The following is a 25,401-nucleotide window of genomic DNA, read 5'->3' on the forward strand; positions in this document are numbered from 1 at the left end:
TCATACCAATAATGCAACAACAACTAATAAAAATGATAATAATAATTGAATAATAATGTAGTAGCATTTGTACACTGTACCTGTCTGCACTGATCTCCACAGTGACCTGCTCAAATGGCTCCAGAACCATGCATGTCTCCTGCGGCAACTCCCATTCCTCTTGGCTCAGAGGATCAACTGGTGCACTGATAACAGCCAGGGTAGAGATGACTGCATCCTTGGACTTCAGAATCCATTTTAGCATATGAAAGGTTGAGTTCCACCTTGTAATGCACTCCTGTTTGAGCTTGAGTTCAGGCATGCCCATCTGTCGTTGGGTAGATTTGAGCTTCTCTGTGGCTGTTGTGCTCCTGTGGAAGAATTCCACTATTGCCTTCACTTTGTCCACAGTGGGTTTCATCACCTTCAGAGCATCTCTCACAAACAGGTTAATTGTGTGTGCAAGACATGGGTGGTGGGTCCATTTCAGAATTTTAATTGCTTTAATTATGTTAGCTGCATTGTCACTGACACAGCAAACCACTTTGTTTTCCACATCCCACTCTTTTGCCACATTGAGCAGCTCCTCTGCTAAGTTATCAGAAGTGTGTCTGTCACTGAACTCAAAACAATCCAGAAGACAGGTCACCATTTTGTAATTTTCAATAAAGTGGCAAGTAACTGATATGTAGGATGTGGTGGTGCGGGATGTCCAACAGTCAGTTGTCAGGCAAACTCCTGGAGCTTTTTTAACTCTCTCTTGCAGTGAAGCACGTTTTCTGTCATATAGGTTTGGGATAATTTTGTGGGAGAGAGTTTTCCTGCTTGGAATTACATAAAATGGATTGAGAGCATGAGTAAAGGTTCTGAATCCTTTGTCTTCCACGATTGAAAATGGTTGGAAATCACGTGCAATCATTTTAGCCAATTCCTCATCAATTGTGTTCTGTTTAACTGGAGTTATGGCTTTTTGCACAAACTGTCTCATAGAGCTCTGGGTTGTAGGTCTAGGTGGTTGTGGTGCTGTACTGGATGACGGTGTAGACATTGACAAACTGGCACTTTCAACAGTTGCAGTAGACAAACTGTCACTTTCATTAGTAGCAGGTTCACTTGCTTGTCTTTTTTCTTCCAACTGCACTGATGGATGTACAGTTCTCATGTGCAGGTGCAGATTATTTGTAGAGCCTGTTCGATATGAGATTTTAACCTTGCACGCTCTACACTCTGCCTTTGTATTATCAATGTAATTGAAATGTATCCAAATTTTACTCCGTTTCCTACGGTCACTCATTTTGTCGCGCACGTGTCCTTCCCTCCTGTTTCTCTCTCTCTGAGCGTGTGTGTAGTGTTTGTCTGTAGCACCGCCCCCTCCCCCTCCTGCTCCTGCTCAGTGCAGACACGCATTTTCTAGTTGACCAATCCCATGCAGCTTAGAAAAAAAAATAGAGAAATTAAAAAAGCGGCTCCAACTCCGGCTCACAGGCAGGAGCCGGCTCCGATCGTTCGCTTCAAAGAGTCGGCTCCAAGAGCCGTTTCGTTCGCCACCGACACATCACTACTGTGGGTGCAGCATTTGCAGCGCAAGACTTTGCCGCTGTTCACTACACACTTTTAACAGGTTATCCCCAAACATGTATTGTCGTTTGAGAATCACTTGTGGTCCTCAAGGCTGTCTGAGGCCAATCTAGATTGTTTGGAAAATTCTTACCATGTTTGGTTAATACTAAAGATCACTTTATCTTTCAAAATCACTTAGGATGTCATTCATATTAGTTTTTAATTAGTTTCCTGATATACTGTATTTGTGCTAATTTGTGATGTTGCCATCCCCATTTGATTTAATGGTCTTGGCAGTCATTATGTTCAACCAATATTAAATATGTCACGGTGGTATCTATATTCTGTATGCTTTGCGCTTATATAACCTGCTTATGACAAATAATTTTTTCATCACCAGTCCGTGGGAAAAATATTGTTAGGAGGAAACAATGAGAATGCTTTGTTCCCTGAGAATTTCTAATAGGGAAAGAGGGTCTACTGAAGCTCCAACTCTTTAAACACTGATTGGTTTATTGTACCAAGACAGTATTATCTTAAAAAGCATAAAAAAGCGTTGCCACATCCTGGCATTTGAGGCCCCATATAAATGAGGGGGAGAGAAGGAAGTCCTGTCTTCAATTCAGTAACTCAGCACTATGTGAATGTGTTTGTTTGTGATGTGTTCTGATTGGTTCTGAAGTATCTATTGATCAATAATTTACCTTGTGTTTTGCATGTTCTGAACAAAGAACTGGATAATTGGCATGTGGATTATGCAATATGAGTAGCATCAATTGTTTTTTTTTCTTCATGGATTTCTTTTTCATATCATTTGCTGTTGTAAAGCATTTGTCAGTCTTGAGTTATAGCATTAGAACATTAGAACAATCTAAACGAGATTGGGCCATTCAGCTCAGCAAAGTTCACTGTTTCTATGCACTTAATTAATTTAAAATAACATCAATTCGAGTTTTGAAAGTCCCTAAAGTCCTACTTTCTATAACACTACTTGGTAGCTTATTCCAAGTTTCTATCGTTCTTTGTGTAAAGGAAAAATTACTAATGTTTGTGTGAAATTTACCCTTAACAAGTTTCCAGCTGCGTCCCTGTGTCCTTGATGACCTCATTTTAAAATCTCGATCCTCTTTACTTATTCCCTTCTTAATTTTAAACACTTCAGTCATGTCACCTCTTAATCTTCATTTGTTTAAACTCAAAAGGCTCAGCTCTTTTAACGTTTCTTCGTAATTTATCCCCTGCAGCAATGGAATCAGCCTAGTTGCTCTTCTCTGGACTTTTTCTAGTGCTGCTATGTCCTTTTTAGACACACCAGTGCATTATAAAGCTTGAGTATAACCTCCTGGGACTTGTAATCTACACATTAGGGTGCTAACATTCTCTTAGTCTTCTTAATGGCTTCTGAACACTGTCTGTAATGTCAGGTCCACTACGACTCCTAAATCCTTCTCATAAGGTGTAGAATTTGTTGTATTCTACCATAAACTTTGTTATTTCTGTTGTGCATGATAATATGAGATTACATTTTGGTCTTGGTCACCACTACAAAACACATGGGCTAAAATATCATTTTTGGGTCGGGTATTCCTTTAACAAATGACATAACTAAAATGAAGCGTAAAAATTGTGCTACAGCAATAAATGCTTCGACAACAGTAATTGATTTCAGATTAAGAAATTTGGCTGGAACAGAAACCAGCAGCCACTGTGGCCCTCCAGGACTGACTTTACAGACCTCTGAGCTACATTAATGACTTTGGATGTATGTATAAGTTCCCACCTAAGGTTAGGTTTAGCACCAGATAACCAATCTGGATGTGAAGTGTGCCAAAACAAAGCACACATCCTTGGTGAATTCACAAGTTTATTACCTTTAATGAAAATCAGTCTGTCTAGGTGGGCAACCCTCTCCCCACCCCCCACCCCCCTTGACACCTGCAGGTCTCTTGAGATATGGGAGGAAAACCAGGGGACCCAGAGGAACCCCAACACGAACACACAATGAACATGCAAATGCCACACAAAATTGTCTGGCACAGGATTCAAATCCTGGATGACAGATCTGTGCGGCAGCAATGCAACCATTGTGGCACAGTACTGCCTGTTTCTATAATTGTCATTTGTTATTTTTCACAAAAAAAAAAAGAAAGAAAAAATAAAAAAAAACCTTTTCTGCTTTATATTATTTCTATTCTTGCAAGGGTTTCCTCTGGGGATCTCAGTTTTCTGTCTTAATCCAAAGATATGCTGTCATGATGAGATCTGCTCCGGTAGATTGTTTTATGTGTGCTGCAGGATTTTCACCTACAAGCTAAAGAGCTGCTGGCAAATTCTGGTTACAGAATAACAATTCTATTTGGGCACCATGGCAAGGTTGGCGGGCAGTGAAGTTGACTCCTGCTTTGGTGTAGGATTCTCTTTTACTAACATAGACATGGGCTCTACTGCAAATATCTGACTTATATAATGGATTGATAATGTAACTTATTGTTGTTATTATTTAACCATCCATTATATAAGCTTGCTTTTTAAAATAAAAGTGCATTTAAAATCAGTAGCTTTCATTTGCAGCTTCAGGAGTTTTCTTTCTTTAGCATATGCTTTTGATTCAAGGAAGCCACCATTCCGTGGTCTTCACTAATATATGACATTTTTTAATTGTGCTAGTGCTGCAGAGCGGCCTATCACTGAATCCTCATGTATGCAGACCATCCGCGCATTGTCCAGTGTTTGACTGGACACAGTTTGAAGATGCTCTTCACATATGGTGTTATTTATATAATATCTCCGAGAACTAAACATGCTGTTTGAGAGGAAAGTAAGGAGACTTGGGTGATTAAAATTGTTGGAATAAAGTTGAACTTTTTTTTTTAACACAACGCACTTCAAATTAACGGAAAGGCTATTCTGGAAGCCTTCTTTTAGTGGTGTAAGCCAGCTGGTTCCTGACTGACATGAATTACTATACTTGTATATCAAGAATGTTGTTATTGCCTAATTGATCCCACAGTATTCTGCCTGTGGACTAAGGCATAGTGCAAAAGTAGTCAACAAGTACCAAGCTTACTAAACCGTAATTTTGTTCTTTTGATTATAGGTGCCATTTGGGTTGCATGCTTTTGGAAGGAAATGATCAGTGATGTTGGTGCAAGGCATACACCATTCCACAAACTCAGCACCAGTCTAACACAAAGAATACCTTTGTATATTCACTGATACTGGACGAGTGCAGAATCACCAAATAAATAAACTTGTATGTCTAATGGAATACCCAGAAAACTGCACTGGGAGATCATTCACTGTCTAGGCCAGGAGCCAAATACAGCTAATGGACCTGTGAAGCAGCCATGTTAGTAACTGAAATATAGTGGCACCCCTGATTTTACCTCATTCTAACCTTGGAAAATTACGTTGGTAGCTTCTCTAAGATAAGGCAGAGACTTAGTTTAATCCTTGAGTTACATTTAGTCCTTTTCCTTATGTTTAATAATTCACTCTGTTATAGAACCACATATATTTTGGACAGTGGACAGCACTCCAGCTCCCCCAAACACCCAACACCGACAGACATAGGTCACAAGTTAAAAGCACAAAGAGCCTGTACTGTGTGAAACTCTTCTTATAACAAGCGTTTCCCACCACTGCCACAAGTACAAAAATAGACACAAGTACAATTCTTTCTTTTCTTCTCTCTCTGTCTCGTAGTCACTGCCACGTCCACTCCTCCCAGCAAGCTTTGTCCACCTTCCACCCTACTCTGGCTCCCCTGAAGTGAGGGAGGCAGCTCCTTTTATATTAGCCACCCAAAAGTGCTTCCAAATATCCGCCCACATGGTCTGTCAGCACTTCTGGGTGAGGTGGAAACCTCATGATGCAGGGCTCTTCAGTCCTCACAGCACCCTTTGGTGGCACCCAGAGCAACCAACAGGGCTGAATAAAAGAACTTCAAGTCCCATGATGCCCAGTGAGAACCCTGAGGGGCTGATATCTAGCGTTCCATGGAAGGCAGTGCCCTAAAGAAGCTGCCTTCCCCTATCCCTCCATCTCCTGGGTATCCCGGCTGTGTAAGAAAGTCGGCCGGCCATCACTATATATACTAGGGGGCTTTGCCCCCTGCTCGCTTCACTCACCAACCCCCGGACCAACGCTATGTGCTAGCTTCTTTGTGGTTCTGCCGCTCACGTATGAGGATGTGAATGTACAATTTCAACATATTTTAATTTTCATTTGAAATGTTACATTTGCATCAACGTGACATATAACTGCCCATGATTGAATTTCGTCTCTTTCTCTCTATTAAATAAAACAACTTTTTTGAATGTTTGGCTCTGAGATTTGTTAATTGTCTATGCAAAAGCTATTCTAACTGGAAACTGTTACTATTTTAATGCAAATGGCATATCAAGATCTCCTTTGTTGTCTAATGTTATCTGTGGAAGATGTACTACATTACCTTTCAATGGATACATCCTTCTTTCTACAGTAATACGTGCAGTGGAAGATCGGACGGTGTTAATGGTTGTAGATATTCTTCTTGATATTGTAAGTTGTTGTTTTCATCTTCCGCACTGTTTCAGTGCACTGTATTTATTGATACGCATTTAACCATTTTGCCATGTTATTGATCGATATTTTTGCCGTAAATTCGTTTGACTTCCTCGTTTCTAGGTGCTAGGATTGCCCATGTACTCATTTCTTCTATTGATAACCCTTCGTGATGAAATTTTTCAATAAGATTTGGACATAATACATCTTCTTTAATTGGGAACTTAAAGTGAGGAAAATGTTAAAATTTATAAGAACTGAGAGAGCAAGAAGTGTGTCTGACAAATGCATTCACAAGACTGAGAGGTAAGAGTACCGTGGTCTTGTTTGAAAATGGTTGATAGGAGGGCGTGACTCATGGCATCTCATGGCAATATTCTCGTCTCGCGGGACTTGAAAAAAATCTTTTCCAAGGCAGGCTCTGCATACAGAACTCAACATCTTGACAACTAAAGAAACTGAACAACTTATTTATAAATCAAGACATCATTACTATGAACACGAAGATAAAGCTAATAAGCTGTTAGCTCAACAAATCCACAAGCAAGAAGTTCGCAATGCAATGCCAGTAATCACCAACACGAATGGAGATGAAATCACTGACCATAAAAATATAATGCACACATTTAGAGACTACTATAAAACCTTATATTCTACTGAGTTTAAAGAAGACAACACATAATCTAATGCATTTCTGGATACATTACAGATACGACAAATAAGATACTTTTAGTGCTGAGGAACTGGATAAACCTCTGACCTGATCAGAATTACTAGATACTACAAAGTCACTTCAAGGCGGGAAATCAGCAGGCCCTGAAGGCTACCCTGTAGAATTTTATAAGAAATTTTCCACTCAGCTAGCTCCCCTCTTATTGGCAACATTTACAGAAGCTAGAGACAATCAAATTCTACCTCAAACCTTTCGTCAAGCATTAATCACCGTCTTTCCTAAACAAAATACGGACTTGTTACAATGTGCATCATACAGACCAATTTCACTTCTGAATAATGATGTTAAGATACTCTCAAAAATTATAGCTACAAGGATGGAGAAAGTGCTGCCTTCAGTAATATCACAGGATCAAACTGGATTTATTAAAGGCCGACACTTACCTTCCAATCTTCGACACCTGTTTAATGTAATATATCACCAGCAAAGTCAAACACCCCAGAGATATTATTATCATTGGATGCAGAAAAAGCATTTGATATGATTGAATGGAACTACCTTTTCACTGCATTTGAGAAATTTGGGTTTGGCCCGAATATTTGTGCATGGATCAAACTATTGTATACCAATCCAGAAGCTTCAGTTTGTATTAACAATATTTGTTCAGACTACTTTAATCTAGAACGTGGCACCAGACAAGGATGCCCTTTGTCACCACTGCTGTTTGCAATTGCCATTGAACCACTGGCGGTCCACTGTCGAAATTCTTATCAGATAAAGGAGATTATCAGAGAAGGACTGGAACAGAAAATTTTTCTATATGCAGATGATATGGTTTTATATATATCAGACCCAGAAAACACTGTGTCTGCAGTTTTAACAGCACTTAAAGAATTTCAAAAGATCTCTGGTCTCAGAAATTAATTTGAATAAAAGCATACTCTTTCCAGTGAATTCACAAGCATATAATATTAGATTGGACACCCTACCTTTTACCATAGCAGATCAGTTTAAATACCTAGGGGTAAATATCACAAGTAAACATAAATCTCTTTATCAACAAAATTTCGCCGTCTGTATGGAAAAAATTAAGCAAGACTTGCATAGATGGTCAACCCTGCATCTCACTCTGGCTGGAAGAATTAACGTTGTTAAGATGAATATCCTTCCTAAGCTTCTTTTTTAATTTCAAAACATTCCAATATATATCAATAAATCATTTTTAAGCAATTAGATTCAACCTTAACCTCATTTATTTGGAACTCAAAACATTCATGTATCCGTATGCGCAAAGCATAGAATTATTCAACTCAAAATTATATATCGAGCTCATCTGTCTCGCTTAAAACTGTTCAAAATGTTTCCAGGGCAAGATCCAACCTGCGAACGCTGCAACCAAGCTCCTGCCTCACTGGGTCACATGTTTTGGGCCTGCACCAAATTAACATCATTTTGGACCAAAATGTTTAAGTGCATTACAGATAGCCTTGGTGTCACAATCCCTCCAAACCCATTAACAGCTGTGTTTGATGTTCTTCCAGATGGATTTGAAGTGGAGGAGGACAAGCAAACTGTGACTACATTCACTACACTTTTGGCACGCAGACTTATTTTGTTAAATTGGAAGAATCCTAGCTCTCCTCTTATAAGTCAGTGGGAAACCGATGTTTTATATCATTTGAAATTGGAAAAAATCAAATTTTCAGTTAGAGGATCAGTACAGAATCTTTTCAAAACCTGGCAGGATCTAATCAATAATATGTTAGAATAAGAAGAAATAATTATTTCCGCATTTCTTTTCTTTCTCCATTTATCTTTTTTGCCCTATTAAACTCAACAATTTACAAGCCTTAAGTATTACTCCTTTGGCCATGCTCTCCTTCTCAGGGTTGGGGTTTGATTTGTTTTCAATCCTATTTTTTTGTAAAAATTGATCTATTTGTATGGAATGATTACAATAAAATTAATAAAAAAATTTAAAAAAAATCTTTTCCAAAAAGTCTTGTCTCCTAAAAAGTCTTGTCGCTTTGAAACATTTTTTATACTGTATAATAGAGAGATATATATACTTGTAATAGATTGTAAAAGACTATTATATATTTACTACAAATTCTATACAGATAGGGCCATATTGTCTCTAGGGACATTTATTGTAATTTAGGGTTGCAAGTGTAATAGAATGACAGGTCACCCTGTTGTATTTCATGACATTCGTTACACTCCAGGGAACATCAAGATGTATCATGTATTCTAAGTTGAACTATCCCTGAGGTATCTTGCAATTAAAAGTATGTACAGTCATTTTTACATGATGCAAAATAAACATACAGTAAATTCCCCAGGTATTTAGACCCCTTCATCTTCTATATACAGTGGAACCTCGGTTCACGAATGTTTCGGAACACGTACAAATCGGTTTACGACCAAAAAGTTTGCCAAACTTTTGCATCTGTTCACAACCACACACTCGGTATACGAACAAGCCAGTTTCCCTTTCGGTTTGTGCACGCTGATGATTTCCGCACGTGTTGAATCTCCCTGTGTAGTGAGCGAGAGAGACACATACACTCACGCACGCAAGAGAGACACACGCACACGTGAGCGCGAGCGAGAGAGAGGGGGCTGGCCACTTAAGGGCTTGTTTTTAAACAGACAGATTCCAGCATTGTTTTAACCTTGTTGTGTTTAATGAAGACTTTTTTCTATTGGATTTTAACCTCCACTTCACTTCTGTTTATAGCGATCGGTTCGTAACCTGCATTGTTGCAATGTTACTTTTCTTGGTTGTTTATTAAATTACGGATTTTTCAAATGTTCATTTTTTTCCCTGTGCTTAAAACTCATTAAAAAAAGTGTTTACAGCGAGCAGTTCGTAGCGCTATAGCGCGAACTATTGCAGTGTTAGTTTTCTCTGTTGTTCAAGGTTTTCTCAGTGTTATTCAATGTTTTTACATTTAGTTTACTATTACGCTGTACATTCTATGGTGTAATTAACTATATTTGTGCTTAAAAATCTTTGAAAAAAATATTTACAGTACATACAGTTCGTATGGTCTGGAACGGATTAATTGTATTTACATACAATCCTATGGGGGAAATTACTTTGGTTCACGACCAAATCGGGTTACGACCAGAGTTTTGGAACGAATTATGGTCATGAACCGAGGTTCCACTGTACTTTATTGTGTTGTAGATTTAATTTTAAATGGATAAATTTGCCATGTTTGCCCATCCATCTATACTCAATAACCCCTAAAGACAAACTGAAAACATGTTTTCAGAAAGGGCTTGCAAATTTATTAAAAACAGAAAAGTAGAAATCTTATTCATATAAGCATTTACACCCTTAACTTAGTACTTTGTAGAAGCCCCTTTCAATTTAATTCAATTCAACTCAGTTCAACTCAATTCAATTTTATTGTCCGAAGAGGGATATTTGGCTTTTCGGCAGGTTTTACAAAGAGACTACGACATAACATTAAAAGCGCATTAACAACAAACACAGTCATCAAAATGTAAACTTAATAAAATATAACAATGAGCGTAATACATGTGGAGTTGACTGATGAATAATGCAAATGCTACAGTAACTGTTCATTTTATGATTTACACCTGTGGATGTTTATTAAAATTGAGCTTATTTAGAAGATTAATTGCAGTTGGACTGTTAGCTTTTTATCACTGGAGCCTTGAACCTGTGAGCTGATGGTAACAACTGAAATTGTGAATGTAGTGGGTGAGTCCTGCCAGACAAATACACTCTGATTACGGCAATACTTGCAAGTTAAACAGGTCTGTGAGACTGGACTGTTATTTTTTTTGTGCTGAAATGAATAATTCCAAACCAGGCCAGCTGAACACAAGTAAAGACCAACTCAATGCAAGATTTACAAGAGTGATAAAATGGTATGATGCTAAAAAGAATCTGCTTCCTTTAACAGTACAGGTGCTGTTGTCCCTTTTTGCAGATGGCTTCTGTGTATTGCTTAAAAGTCAATCTATTTGAGTCTATTTTTTTATTATTTATTTAGCAGAAGCCCTGTTTTATTACACCCAGGTATTTATAACTGCCAACAATCTCCACCACCTGTTTTTTGATGATTGTTCCCTGTGACTAAATGGTATTTCTTTTGAAATCAATTGCAAGTTCCTTAGTTTTTATAACATTTAGGTATAAACAAGACTCATCACATCAGTTAATAAAATCATCTACCACTGGACCAGATCGTTCAGTACACTTACATCACTGAGTTATCAGCAAACGTTAAGATGAACCTGTTTTCAAATTTAGTGTAACAACCATTAGTGTAGAGAATGTACAAAAGAGGTGAAAATACACATTCCAGAGAGGACCCTGTGGATGAGGACAGCGTGTCAGAATAACAGCCACTGATTTCAGTCTTTGAGACCTGTCTCTTAAAAAGTCCACCAGCCATCCCACTATTTTTTCTAAGTCTCTCTGCAAGAAGGTGGGTCTGGATGGTGTTAAAAGCTGAAAAGACATCTGCAAAAAGGAGACTTGAAGCCCTCCAAATGGTTATATAACAGATGAAGCAAAGTGACAATGGCATCCTGTGCTACCTCAATTAGACTGGTAGACAAACTGAAATGGGTCGAATAAACCCTGACCTTTCTCTGTTAGCGTCCTCTTTACAAATTTTTCAAATGATGTCTTGTCAGAGCCACTGATCTAAAGTCATTTAAGGTTATAGGATTATTGTTTGTAACTACTGGAATTACTGTAGCCTGTTTCCATAGCTTTGGGACCTTCTTCTGTTTTAAAGACAACCTAAAAATAAAATAAAATAAACATAGCTGTAAGAGCCAACTTTAATCTTTATGCTGTCACAAACTCCACACAGAACCATAGCAAGGTTTGGGGCAGCCACCCGTATATTGGTATCCTGGCTACAAAGTTGCAAAAGTATAAATGGAGTCCAAAACAGAACTGAAGGAATAGGGGAAAGATGGAGGTTTTTAAAAGGGAAGACAGGAAGTGAAGTCAGAGGGGTTGGGCTCATGAGGGTCTTCAACCATAGGCTCGAGCCTGGACATGACATTAAAGGGGCCTGAGCTGGCAAGGTCTTCCATCATAGGCTTGGACCCGGAAGTGACGTCAACAGGGCCAGGTGGAATCTCCTGTGGATGGTCTGCAGGAAAGTGAGAAAAAGAATCAGTGCACTCTGCCACATCCCGGTCTGACTCGGAATTGCCCTTATTCAAGCCCTTTAGCTGCCTACCATGCGCACATGTGTGATGATGCTTAAAGTTAAATTCTTCGAGTGTCTGCTCTATTTCCCATTGAAAAATAGCTACTAGAATATAGTTTTCTTTCATAGCCATAGACAATGTTATATATAGCCTTTTACATTAATATGTTAATAAGTAAGTTAATATGAGATAGAGCTTTTTTTTGCTATATTTGCAGAGTGGTGGCTTTGTGGCTAGGATCTGCACTGGCAATCAGAAGGTTGCCGGTTCGATTCCCATAAAATTCCAAAAGGGACTCTGCTCTGTTGGGCCCCTGAGCAAGACCCTTAACCTGCAATTGCTGAGCGCTTTGAGTAGTGAGAAAGCGCTATATAAATACAAAGAATTATTACTATTATTATTATTTGAAATACAGTGTGTTAATTAAGTCACTTTTAGTTGCTGTTTAGAACAGGTCCCATTGCTAGCAGGGAATGAAAGACCCATTTACAGCATAAAAATTGAATAAGCATACAGTTTTCTGAACGTTTAGAAATGGTTCAGCTGTATAAGCAAAATTAAAGAATGAACCAAGATATATATAAGATTTAAACCAAACTTTACATATACAAGAACTTTTCTTTTTTGCTATATCAATTTTTGCTCTATTTTTGTGTGAACTGTTTTACTTTGAATTTGTACTAAAACTTTTAAAAAGAAAGATATTTTGTCTGTGGAATAATTTCAACATGTCAAGCTTTTTTGCCAGAATCCTATTAAGCATACTGAAGCTGCACAACTTTAGTAATTTTGGGTAAACACAACTAAAAAAGCCTTGAAATAAGATATTCTAGTCTAGGAATTGTATTTTTAATTTTGTAAAAAATGTTCTCTACATCCTTTTGAACAAAAATAAATCTCTTCCTTATCCAAAATCATTTGCTTCAAGCATTGCACTTTCTCAGTAAAATCGAACTGCTCAGATCTCATGTAGTGTTCATTGAAACCATTAGCTCAAACAAAGGTGGAGTTAAAACCAGAAACCCTTACATGGTTATCATTGTTTGACTAATGATGGCCAGGTATGATCTTAATGCCTGATTACATCAAGCTTAAATTTTGCGTGGGCAATTTCTGTTCAATTTTATCCTGATAATCAAGTTTAGATTTTTCATTCCATCTGTGCAGCAATTGCAGTTTCAAGTGTTCTTGGATGGAAAGTGTCTGCAAACTGCCATCTTCAAGTCCCTCCGCAGATGTTTTATAGTGTTTTCGTCTGGGCTCAAGGACAGTCAGAGACTTCTCCCAAAATCACTCCAACATTGTCTTTGCCATATGTGTGTTTCCTTTTTTTGATCATATGACTCAGGCGCCGCTGCAAGTAGCAGCCTTTCCAGCAGCTCTTGTGAATTTCCCCTTGGGATTAATAAAGTATCTATCTATCTATCTATCTATCTATCTATCTATCTATCTATCTATCTATCTATCTATCTATCTATCTATCTATCTATCTATCTTTTCATGCAGAATGGTGAACCATCACCCCAGTCTGCAGATGCATGCACTTTGGAGCAGGTTTATTTCAATGACCTTTCCACATTTGGCTGCATTTATCCCTCCATCAATTCTGACCAGCCTTCCTGTCCCTGCTGTTGAGAAACATCTGCACAGCATGATACTGACACCGTATTAGGCAGGTGATGAGCAGTACCGGGTCTTTGCCAGACATGTGCTTGGAGGTCTGCCCAAACAGTTCAGGTTTTGTCTCATCAGACATGAGAATCATGTTAAACTGTCATACTCCTTTTAAGAGTGCTTTCCCTATATCCACTCTGCCATAAATACCTGATTGATGAAGTGCTGATGAGATGGCTGACTACAGAAGAGCTCTGCTAGAGTGACCACTGGGTCCTTGGTCACCTCCATAACCAAGACCCTTCTTGACTTGTGTGATAGACGGCTGGCAGCTCAAGCCAGCCAGGATGCTCTGAGGATGGAAGGATGGGGGGAAGCAGCTACTTTTGGAACACTGCCTCCCCCAAACCGTTAGATGGCAGCTCCCCTAGAATGTAGCGGTGCCCCAGATTCCCGCAGGGCATCTTGGGACTTGGAGTTCGGTTTTTTTAGCCCTGCTGGGTACCGTGGGTGCCACCAGGAGGAGCTGTGAAAGGACCGGAGGAGGTATGCCTCATCCATAGCCCGGAAGTACTGACAAGTCACAAGGACAGAAGCTCCGAAGTACTTCTGGGCTGAAGAAAAAGTCAGTTCTCCATCCAAGGACTGTTTAAAGGACTGCTGTGAACCCAGCAGGCAAACTGGAGTCAGGAGCAGTAGGACAGAGCTTGCCTCTGAGGTGTGGAGGAGAGATTTGCGTTCATCATTATTGTGATTAGGTGGCACGGTTGCACAGTGGGTAGAGCTGCTGCCTCGCAGTTGGGAGACCTGGGGACCTGGGTTCGCTTCCCGGGTCCTCCCTGCGTGGAGTTTGCATGTTCTCCCCGTGTCTGCGTGTGTTTCCTCCGGGCGCTCCGGTTTCCTCCCACAGTCCAAAGACATGCAGGTTAGGTGGATTGGCAATTCTAAATTGGCACTAGTTTGTGCTCTGTGTTTGTGTGTGTCCTGCGGTGGGTTGGCACCCTGCCCGGGATTGGTTCCTGCCTTGTGCCCTGTGTTGGCTGGGATTGGCTCCAGCAGACCCCCGTGACCCTGTGTTCGGATTCAGTGGGTTGGAAGATGGATGGATTGATTATTATTGAATTGCCTGTTTATTGTGGCGGAGGTGCTTGAGGGCACTATTACAGAAAGAAAAGAATTAAAAGATCTTCTTGTTGCTTTTAACCTGTGTCCAGTGTGTCTGTCTGTTGGGTTTAAAGGGGCAACAGCAACCCCTAGAGTTTTGGCCTTGTTACTCAGTTTAGCCAGATGGTCAACGCTATAAAAAGACCTGTAGGTTCCAAACTTCCTCAATTTCACAATTATTGAGCCCACTGGGCTCCTGGGATCACTGAAAGCTTTAGAAATGGTTTTATCCCCTTGCCTTGACATGTGCCTCACCACAATCAGATCATGAAGGTCTACAGAGAGGTCATTGGCTTTCTGTCTGTCCTGACATCCCTGACCTGCTGTTTGAATTATGAGATCTTACAAACACAGGCGTGTGCCTTTCCAAACGATGTCCAGTCAGTTCGGTTTGCCACAGGTGGACTCCGATAATGTTCTAAACACATGTCAAGGAGAATTAAAGTAAACATAATACATCTGACCACAATTTGGAGAGCCAGAGCAAAGGGTCTGAATACATTTTGTAAATAAGAGGCAGAAAGAAACATAAAAGTTTGGTGAATCTGTCCCATATACTTGAAGAGTTTGGCAAAATTGCAAGCAATGGTCTTTAGAGGCAGGAGTCCAGAACAGAATTGAATAGGCTATGAAACATGTTGGATATGTATGGATGAGAAACAGGAAGAGGAGGGATCTTGTGACCGGAACCAGAAATGACTTCATCGGGCTGTGACGTCTGATGATGCAGAAATTGCATCATTAGGAAGTGGGTTCTTCTTTTCTGCAGAGGGAGAAGCAAAAGAAGCATTAGAGGACAACGCCAACACCTGGTTTAGCAGAGAAGCACTTACATTCGGGCCTGTAAACCATCTCCCATGTGCATATGTGTGACAATACATAAATGAGAGATTTCAGCTTTTGAATTGTAATAACTTTGCAGACCTTTTGTGTCTGTGATTTGTGTATAGATTTGTGAGTAGATTAATGAGCAAAAACAAAAATGTTATCCACACTAAATCTACAAAATCAGTAAAGTTTGCAGAAAGTGAAGGGACCTGATTACTTTGCCAATCCACTGTATATAAAGATGAGCACTGCTTGTAGAATCGATCTGAACTCTCTTTAATTAAAAGGAAATTACAAATAGCTTTGTAAAATCTCTCCATGTTTAGTAAAATATACAATTTCAGGAAATCGACTATTTCCCTTTTGAGTTTTTTTTTTGCTCGTTCTGCCTATATGGTAAGCAGAATAGTTTAAGACAAATTCAGATGGGGGTCTTCTTTGGACTTTAACAATCATGTTGTCATTATTGATTGTTTATGCAGTACATTTTTCGTTATGTTTTTTATTTATTTTATCTTCTGTAGTGAATTAAAAATTAGGGGTATATGCAACAACAGTTTTCATATTTCTGGAAAGTTTATCCATTTAAAATTAATACTACAACAGAATAAAGTGTGTAGATAATTAATAGGTTTGAATACTTTCCGAATCTACTGCATATACAAACAGATGTCACTTTAGTTTTATTTATAGTGAAATCCTTTTATTTTTTCACCTTGTCCTACAAAACTTGTAGCTCTTAAATGAATTAACAGTGAAATGGACAACATTGTACATGATAAAATCTACCAAAAATAGATTCTGACATCGTAGTCAAAATAATTCGATAAAAAATAGTCAATAGACATAAAGGTAAAATTAAAAAAAAAGATGTCAGTAGGTATGTTTTATAGTGATTGTGGTCCGCCACTAAAATAAATACAGGACATCCACAAGCTAAAAACTGAATGAGGATGTGAGATAAGGGTGAAGTAAATGACATGGCATTATAACAGTTTGGGTTAGTAGCCATTATGTGATGCTGGTGCAGCAAGTGCCTCATTATTTACTTTTCTGTTCTTTTAATTGAATTATGCACTAGGTATAGTAACTCTTAGTACTCAAAAAAATACAGAACAGTTAATGAACATTTGTAGGAAATCAAAAAAAAGTATCAATGTCAAAAATGAATTAATTAAAGACCATGCCAGAATATTTAATCTCAGTGAGTAATTATTGCTAATAATATTAGTTACCCCTTTAGCCTGAATCTACATTTTAAACATTGAAATAAATCCTTCTTTTGCTAATAGGCCAGAGCAAGATTGAAGAAATATTATTGAAAACGCGATTAGAATCCCTTCTTGTGTTGTTATTATATTTTACTAATTGGTTATCTACATTTCAAATTATGACTGTATAACATTGTGCAAGGTAATTAAGTCCCTAGATCTGAGAGTTAAAATTCCAGGTATGTCTTAGGATTAGTTTGAACATCTACAGTCTTGAATATAAATTCAGACATGCTGCTTGGTAGTTCGATGCAAACATGTGGCACGGTGTTGTACGCCTCATAATTAAAGACCAATTAGCAGAAGAATTTCAGCACAGAAATAGAATCCTGTCTACTGATCTCTTCCAGGGAGCAATGAACTGCTCTCTCTTCGCTGTCTTGAAATTCACTGCACTGCCTCTGCAATTACATGGGCATATATTTAAATATATTTTACAACAGTCAAATCCACCTCTTGATCTTTTGTTTTTGTTAAAAGATGCCCTCTCCTTCAGATGTGACCTCTGACCTCTTTTAATGTGCAGCAAGTCACCAGGGTAATTGGATCTTACTCTGCTTCTACGTTTACTCATTTCCACACCTTCTGACTTAATTTAAAGTTCTCTTATTTTATGGTTTATATTTGAGAGATTTGAGAGATTTTTATCATTTTTGAGAAATGAAAAAATAAATACATTTATAACAATATGTGTAAATATAATACATGATAGATAACATAATACGTTTTGGGTGGCACAGTGGTACTGTGATAGTGATGTTGCCTCGCAGTAGGAGACCTGGGTTAACAGACCAGATATTCCCTCCATGGAGTTTGCCTACTCTCCCCTGTCTACATGGGCTTCCTCCAGGTACTCCATTTCCTCCATCAGACCAAAGACCTGCAGCTAGGGGGAACTGACATAGCAACTGACATGTGTGTGAGTGTGTTTTACGGTTTAATGGACTTGCATCCTGCCAAAGTGATGTCCCTGCCTTGTGCCCTATGTCTCCTAGGATGGGGGCCCTAGGACCCTGCTCAGGATAAGTGGATTAGAAAGATGGATGGAAGAGATTTTAAATTCATTTTTCCCAACATCAAACAACACACAATACCCCATAATGACAATGTGAAAACAAGAATTCTGAAATCATTGCAAACTTATTACATATACATTGACATAAGAACATAAGAAATTTCTCAAACAAATGAAGACCATTCAGCCCATCACGCCCATTTACATTTTCTTATTTGGCTGATGACTTTATCCAAGGTGACTTACAACATTTATGATACAATTGGTTACTTTGCCTTTGGTTTTCCAGTTGGGTTTGAAGTCCAAAGCCTTCACCACTATGCCACACATTTGTTTATTTAATAGCTAATCTGATTCAGAAAATTGATAGGTGCTGCATCTCATATGTGCCTAGCTAGTTAGGAAAGACACTAAGAAAATATGCAGGTATAATGCATCAGATGACATGTCAATGGCCCAAAAGCCTATAACACTTTTCATTTTTCACCATGGAATTAAATGTTATCTGCTTTTTTCCGTGTTGTCTTCTGTTGCTTCATATTTTATTGGGGCTTGCTTGGTAAAGCACAGTGTAAATCTGATTGATTTATGATACTGTTACAAATAGGCTGTCACCAGCAATGCTGTGCCTCTTAACCAGTAAGATTGGTGTTCTGCTCTTTTGTCTCAGTTTACAATATAAAATATTTCAAAATATTTGATATTTGAATTAAGTGTCTTTCACTTCTGACATCTGATGACTCCAATCTGAGACACTTCACAATGAATGGGAAAAGAAAGAAAGGACGCATTAATGCTGGCACTCATTACTCAGCCAACCTTTAAGTGCAAAGAAGGGAAGGTTCGCTTGAGAAGTTTAAGGATCTTTTTGGGTGGCAGTGCAGTACAGTGCTTTACGCCTTACAACTTCAGGGGCCTGGGTTCGACTCCTGTCTTATTCACTGTCTTTGTAAAGATTGCATGTTTTCTTGAGCTTATTTGAGTTTTATTTGGGAACTCCCAATATTCTCCTGCATCCCAAAGACATACATGTCAAGTTAACTGGAACCACTAAATTGTGCCAGTGTGGGTGAGCCCCTTCAAGGCTGATTTGTCTTGTATCCCATCCTTCTAGGATAATCCCTGACTGCTAAACCCTGAAGTAGATTTAGCCCAGTATCATTCTTGTAATGCTATTTTTTGGGCATATGCCCTAAACCCATAATGTTTATTCTCAAAAGTGGATGGATGAAGGTCTGGATTTGTCATTATGAAATTCATGGAAAAAAAATAATTTTGTTTCAAAATAAATTTGTGCCTGTAGAGCCTCTGAGAAGCTATTACCTGGACAAGAAACTCGAGAGGATCGATGGCAAGTAGCCCTTCTCTCCAGCCCTTTCAAATTTGACGTAATTCCTCATTGGTTGCATGCTATTTGTTTTGAACAATCCTTAAGTTGATGAAATCTTTAATGTCTCTCAACACCTGATCATGGCACCAGTGATTGCATCCTTCCCCTAAGGCTTTTGGGCAACAGCCCAATATATATACTCCAGGGACCCTCTTTGCTGACTCAACAGGCATGCAAGTGCCTCTGCCAGGCTTTAGGAGAAGAGATTGAAATGGGGTAGGGAGGACTGGATCAAGAACTTGATCCATAGTGACTTTTCCTTCCAGAGCTCCGGACCCGAAAAACCATAATTTACTATAATAGGAAATTAACTGTCTGTGATGAAAGGTGACAAATGAAGACAGTAAATTGGAGCTGAAATACATGAAAATACCAGATATCTGGTCGTCCTATTTATAGGGCTATTCTTCACTACACCATATTAATTTTTCAGTTTTTGCAATGTTATAGATCAGGTCCTGTACAATTAGGGCAGGAAATTGTTGTCATGTCCTCTGCTATGACATATAAATTTCAATTCTCTGACTGTAAACTAAGCCCTCAAGGAAAGGTAATCTGAGCTGTGACGAACCTGGAAGAGGAGCCACCAGACCCTTGGAAAAAGTGACAGTGTAATTTTAGCTAAGAGGAGTTCTGAATTGCTCCTATTTGTGATACTTAGCCACTCCATGGAGAACATGATCACTATGGTGGAATAAACGGTGAGAGTATTGACTGCACACTGTACCGAGTCAGCCTCTGTTAGTTAATGTTTTTTCCCCTTTCACACTATTTTTTTCCGTGCATGGCATCTTGTGTCTAATAACTCAAGTGCTATCTTCCTTTATCATCCTTGTCTAAAGGGTACATTGACTTTTACTGTGTATGACCAAAGTAATGAAGCAGGTTTGATAAAAAGGCAAAACAGGGCATACAGTATGCAACTGAAATGCAGCCGCAATGTGAGTTACTTCGTTATTTTGATTTCCTATCGCCTGACCTTTACTTTTTGAAAATGAAGGCTTTTTATCTTGGTCTTAGGCCATCGATTTCACAGATGGATGCGGCATTTTGATTGTTTAGTTACCAGAATGGTCTCATCTATTTTCTCGGCGGCCCCTTCCTATCTGAAACCCAAGCACAACATTAATTCCAAAACGCATCTTCTATTTTTTTATCTCATTATATAAGCGTTTTTGCTAGCATACATCTTTTGTGCTGGCCCTTCAACTGGTTTCAGAGTCAGAAGAGCAAATTATCAGCTGTCCCCAGAATAGCTATAAATACTGTATTTTATAACCTAGTTCATCCCCCAGCTACGTACAGATGTATATCTCTTGTGACATACTGTAAGGCTCTACGGATTATTTTTTTCTTTTAGGAATAGACGGATGTTGATGAACAGCATATAGGCACGCCAAAACCAACTGCTGAATTATTCATTTTGGGAGCAGAAACTGAAAAGTATTTATTTGTAACGGGAATTACTTATTGTTCGCTTAATGCTGACTGTATTTCAAAATTTCTTCCTTTCTCTATTTTAATTCTTGTGTCTACAAAAAAAATGTTAAGAAAAAAAAAGCCATCCCAATTGCTTGACAATGCCCAATGGCTGCATAACAAAGGCTGCCTACCCTTACCTTTGAAACCAGCCTAGCCTGTCGCTTTCAGGCAAATGTATTCAACAGAGCAAGAAGCATCAATAATGATACAGTCACTAAATTCAAGCTTGGATCCTCAGTTGGTTTATTAGTCAAACAACTGGATTAAAATGTGCCTCTGCACCTGGAGGAGTGCACTTAACATGCCGAAGCCAGACTGACATCATCTTCTAGTACAAGGTACAAGTGTGGGTGGAAGCATGGAACTTTGATTCCACTTTTTGAGTGTGAACTGAAAGCCACATTGGCACTATGGCTTTGACGGGTCATGTTCTGTGCTGCCAAGTCACTTGTCACTTCCTGTGGTTAGAGCATCTGCCTTCTGAACTGCTTTTGGCAACTGCAAATATTGACATCTTCATGGAAGGATGGCTAGGGCTTTGTCATGCCAGGCTTGACAATGTCTGTAATAGGGTTACATCAGGATATGACTGGCATCTTCTTAAACTGGGTGTCATGATGGGCATTGTGGTTTACACTGCTGCATTACCACTTGTGTACCACCACGCTAATCCAGACATAGACTGGCAGGAGACAGGTTTTGCCACACTCCACACGTTTATTTATAGTTTTAACAGTCCACAATACCAGTAAACACAACGCAACACACCAATACCATTCAGTCCCTTCTTTCCACCAGTCCTTCTCCCTCCACTCCTCTTCAGGCTTTGTCTTCTCCTCACGACTCTGGCCACTTATGGAGTGAGGTGGCTCCTTTTTATAGGGCACTTGGATGGACTCCAGGTGCCTAACGAGCTTCTTCTGGCCACACTTCCGAGTGTGGTGGAAGTGTGACCAAATAAGGCCCTGGAAAGGTCCATGCGCCCGCTGGCAGGGGCCACAGGTTCCAACCGGGTTGAGCCCCCATGCTCATAACCCATGGCCCCACTGGAAACCAAGGGGGATGCTCTCTATCGGCCCGGAGAAGAAACTGTCCCGACAATCCTCTTTCCCCCGGTCCTTCCTTCCCCACTTTGGGTGTCCTGGCCAGGTAAGGGCCCCCGGCCATCCGCCACACACTATTGTGATTTTCAAATTCTGACTCATGTCTATGAGGGTTTTTTCTCTGGGTGCTCAAATTTTCTTTCAAACATCCTGATGATATGCTAGTTAAGCTGATTTGGACTTAAACAAAACTATCCCTTTATGCACAACTGTGAGTGCTGGAGTCTCAGCTACAACTGGTTCCTGCCTTGCTTTTGATGGTGTCTAGATAGGCTCTGACCCCAGCATGCCTCTAAACTACACATTTATGGATGGATGGATTTTTCTAACCCAAGAAAATCCATCCACTCAACCCTTAATCGTTTAACCACATTATACTGCTTGGGGTCCAATTTTCACTGTGACAGGCATAAAGATAAAGTAAAGCAAAAGACACTAATACATCATAGGCAAAACAGCAACAATAGCTGGCAGATGTCATTACATTTGACAGTGAAATGTTGAGAAGAAAGTCTGACCCAAAATGCACATGACATTCAAGACAAGATTTCAAAATAAAACTCTGCTTATTTCTAGAATTTAATGTTGAGAGGTAACACTTACATTAACAAACACATTCAAAATATGCATGCATTAAAGTAAAAAGTAAGAAACTACTGTGAAACTTAAAATGCAGCCTATATGTACAGTGGCATGCAAACATTTGGGAATCTTGGAAAACATTATCTGAGACCTCACATATCATGAGGTGCCTAAACTTTTGCACGGTGGTCCTTTCATTTTTTACACTGTACAATTGTACAAAACAAAACAATACACCAAACTTGCATAAAATGCTGAAAACAAATTGTGTCATCTTTTGGTAATCAGTTCATCTTCTGCTCACTTAACTATTCAGAGTAACACACATTTAAGCAAGGGTGCACAATCTTTTGCATGACACTGTATGTATATATATATATATATATATATATATATATATATATATAGATATATATATAGTCCTGCGGTGGGTTGGCACCCTGCCCAGGATTGTTTCCTGCCTTGTGCCCTGTGTTGGCTGGGATTGGCTCCGGCAGACCCCCGTGACCCTGTAGTTAGGATTCAGCGGGTTGGAAAATGGATGGATGGATGGATATATATATATATATATATATATATATATATACAGTATATATATAGTATATATATGCCGGAGTAAAAGAGGACAAGATGTTCCATGTGCCTACCCAGATGTGCCGCCTCAAATTGGGACCCGTGTGCTGCAGTGCAACGGCCAATGCCTGAGCACCACACCAATTTCAATCCCTAACAGGCCTGACCCCATTGCCGGTTTTGACTCTTCCAGGGATGAGGCTCCTGAGGGCTTTCCTGCATCCACCTTCAAAATACAAGCAGCATTCCTAAAGGCAGCTGCAGCTGAGCTACTCCTGCGGAGAGCAGAAAGAAGTCCTGTTTGTCATTATGTAGCTGTGTGGAGATTTTACAGTGGCTGGAATGCCAATCCTGCCACCCAACCCCCAAGTTTTCCCTTCAAGTTGGAGGACCACTTGCAGGGCCGGATGCAGTTTAACGTTATTCCTAAAACAGGTAAATATATCTTTGCAAAAGGACAAAGGTCCAAGTCTTTAGAGTCCTGGTGTTTCCTGTCTTGCTATATGGTTGTGAGACATGGACACTATCCAGTGACCTCAGATGAAGACTGGACTCCTTTGGTACTGTGTCTCTTCAGGGAATCCTTGGGTACCACTGATTTGACTTTGTGTTGAATGAGCAGTTGCTCACGGAGTTCTGAAAGAGCCATGTTACCTGCATTGTGAGGGAGCATCAGTTACGGCACTACGGCCATGTGGCACGATTCCCAGAGGGTGATCTAGCTTGTAAGATCCTCATTGTTGAGACTCGAGTGGCTGGACCAGGCCAAGGGAACACCCATGTAACACCTGGCTGTGGCAGATAGAAGGCCATTTCAGAAGAGTGGGAAAGGACTGCTTGTCTGCCAGGGGGGTTGCCAACCGGGATCCCAAGCTGTTTTGTCATGTGGTGGGTATGGTAATGCACCAGTGCATGCTCCCCAACCTGACCTGATGTGATTTTTATATATGAGGTGTAATCAAAAAATACAGAGAATATTTAAATAAAAAAAAAATATTACAGTAAAGGCGGCACGGTGGCACAGTGGGTAGCGCTGCTGCCTCGCAGTTAGGAGACCTGGGGACCTGGGTTCGCTTCCTGGGCCCTCCCTGCGTGGAGTTTGCATGTTCTCCCCGTGTCTGCGTGGGTTTCCTCCGGGCGCTCCGGTTTCCTCCCACAGTCCAAAGACATGCTGGTTAGGTGGATTGGCGATTCTAAATTGGCCCTAGTGTGTGCTTGGTGTGTGGGTGTGTTTGTGTGTGTCCTGCGATGGGTTGGCATCCTGCCCGGGATTGGTTCCTGCCTTGTGCCTTGTGTTGGCTGGGATTGGCTCCAGCAGACCCCCGTGACCCTGTGTTCGGATTCAGCGGGTTGGAAAATGGATGGATGGATGGATATTACAGTAAAAGACACATTACCATGAATCCCCCTCAAAATGCTCCCCCTTGCTTTGAACACACTTATTCTAGCATTCTTGCCACTTTCTGAAACAGTTCTAGAAGCCTTCTTTTGTGAGTGCCTTCAGTTGCGCTGTCATGGTATTATTTACAAATTCTTGTAGTGCACTTACTAATAACAATAGCAATAATAATAAGAAGAAGACAAATAATACAAATAAGTCATGCAATAATTAATAAATAAATAATAATACAAGAAAAAACTCTGTGTTTTGCATACTCAACTGTAAACCTACTTTTGCCCACCCAGTATATGTATACTGTACCTCCTCTTAAGTTACAAGAAACTGCCTTTTACCACACCGTCAATTGTCTTGTCAAATTTTAACAGATGACACAAAGATTTCTGACAAAAGTGGACACAATTTTTGCCCCGGGTCCAAAATTATTATTGATATTGTTGATAGAATTTAGGGAACAAATATAATAACTTCAGTTTTACTTTCAGCTATTTGAAGGATGTTTTTTGACATCCAATGCTGATTATCCTCTAAACAAGTAATAATGATGTTTAGAGATTCATCTGATTTTAGTGGATATAAGTAAGTTTCATTGGCATACCACTGAAAAGAAATGTTACACTTTTGAAAAATGGAACCTGAAGAAAGAATATACTGTACAAAGAGAATAAGACAGGACCCAAAATGGAGCACAAGCAATAGCTTCCAAAGAAGAAGAAGAAAAAAAAACAACCACTAAATTCAAGTGGGAAGTGATATAGTTTTTCAAGAAGAGGACAACACAAGGGAAGTGACAGCTTGGGGGTAGACAGTGGATCAGAAGGAAGAGTTGAGCCACCGACACTGTGGATTGAAGTCCATTGTCTGTGCCTCTACGCCATAATGCCTGACTGCCTGTATACATATAGTACTAGTTAATGAAAAAAAAATCAATGTTCATTCAATTGATGTTTGCAACATGCATATGAAAAAGATGCATATTTTATTTGTATTTTAATTATATTTGTATTCAATT

General features: G+C 39.5%; 1 protein-coding gene across 1 annotated transcript in view; it reads left to right on the top strand.

The window, feature by feature from the left end:
- The window catches only part of LOC114645620 (VPS10 domain-containing receptor SorCS1), a 1,182,623-nt gene that overhangs the window by 714,333 nt on the left and 442,889 nt on the right, over nt 1-25,401 (top strand).

This window comes from Erpetoichthys calabaricus, chromosome 2 (genome assembly GCF_900747795.2).
Source record: "Erpetoichthys calabaricus chromosome 2, fErpCal1.3, whole genome shotgun sequence".
Lineage (NCBI taxonomy): Eukaryota > Metazoa > Chordata > Cladistia > Polypteriformes > Polypteridae > Erpetoichthys > Erpetoichthys calabaricus.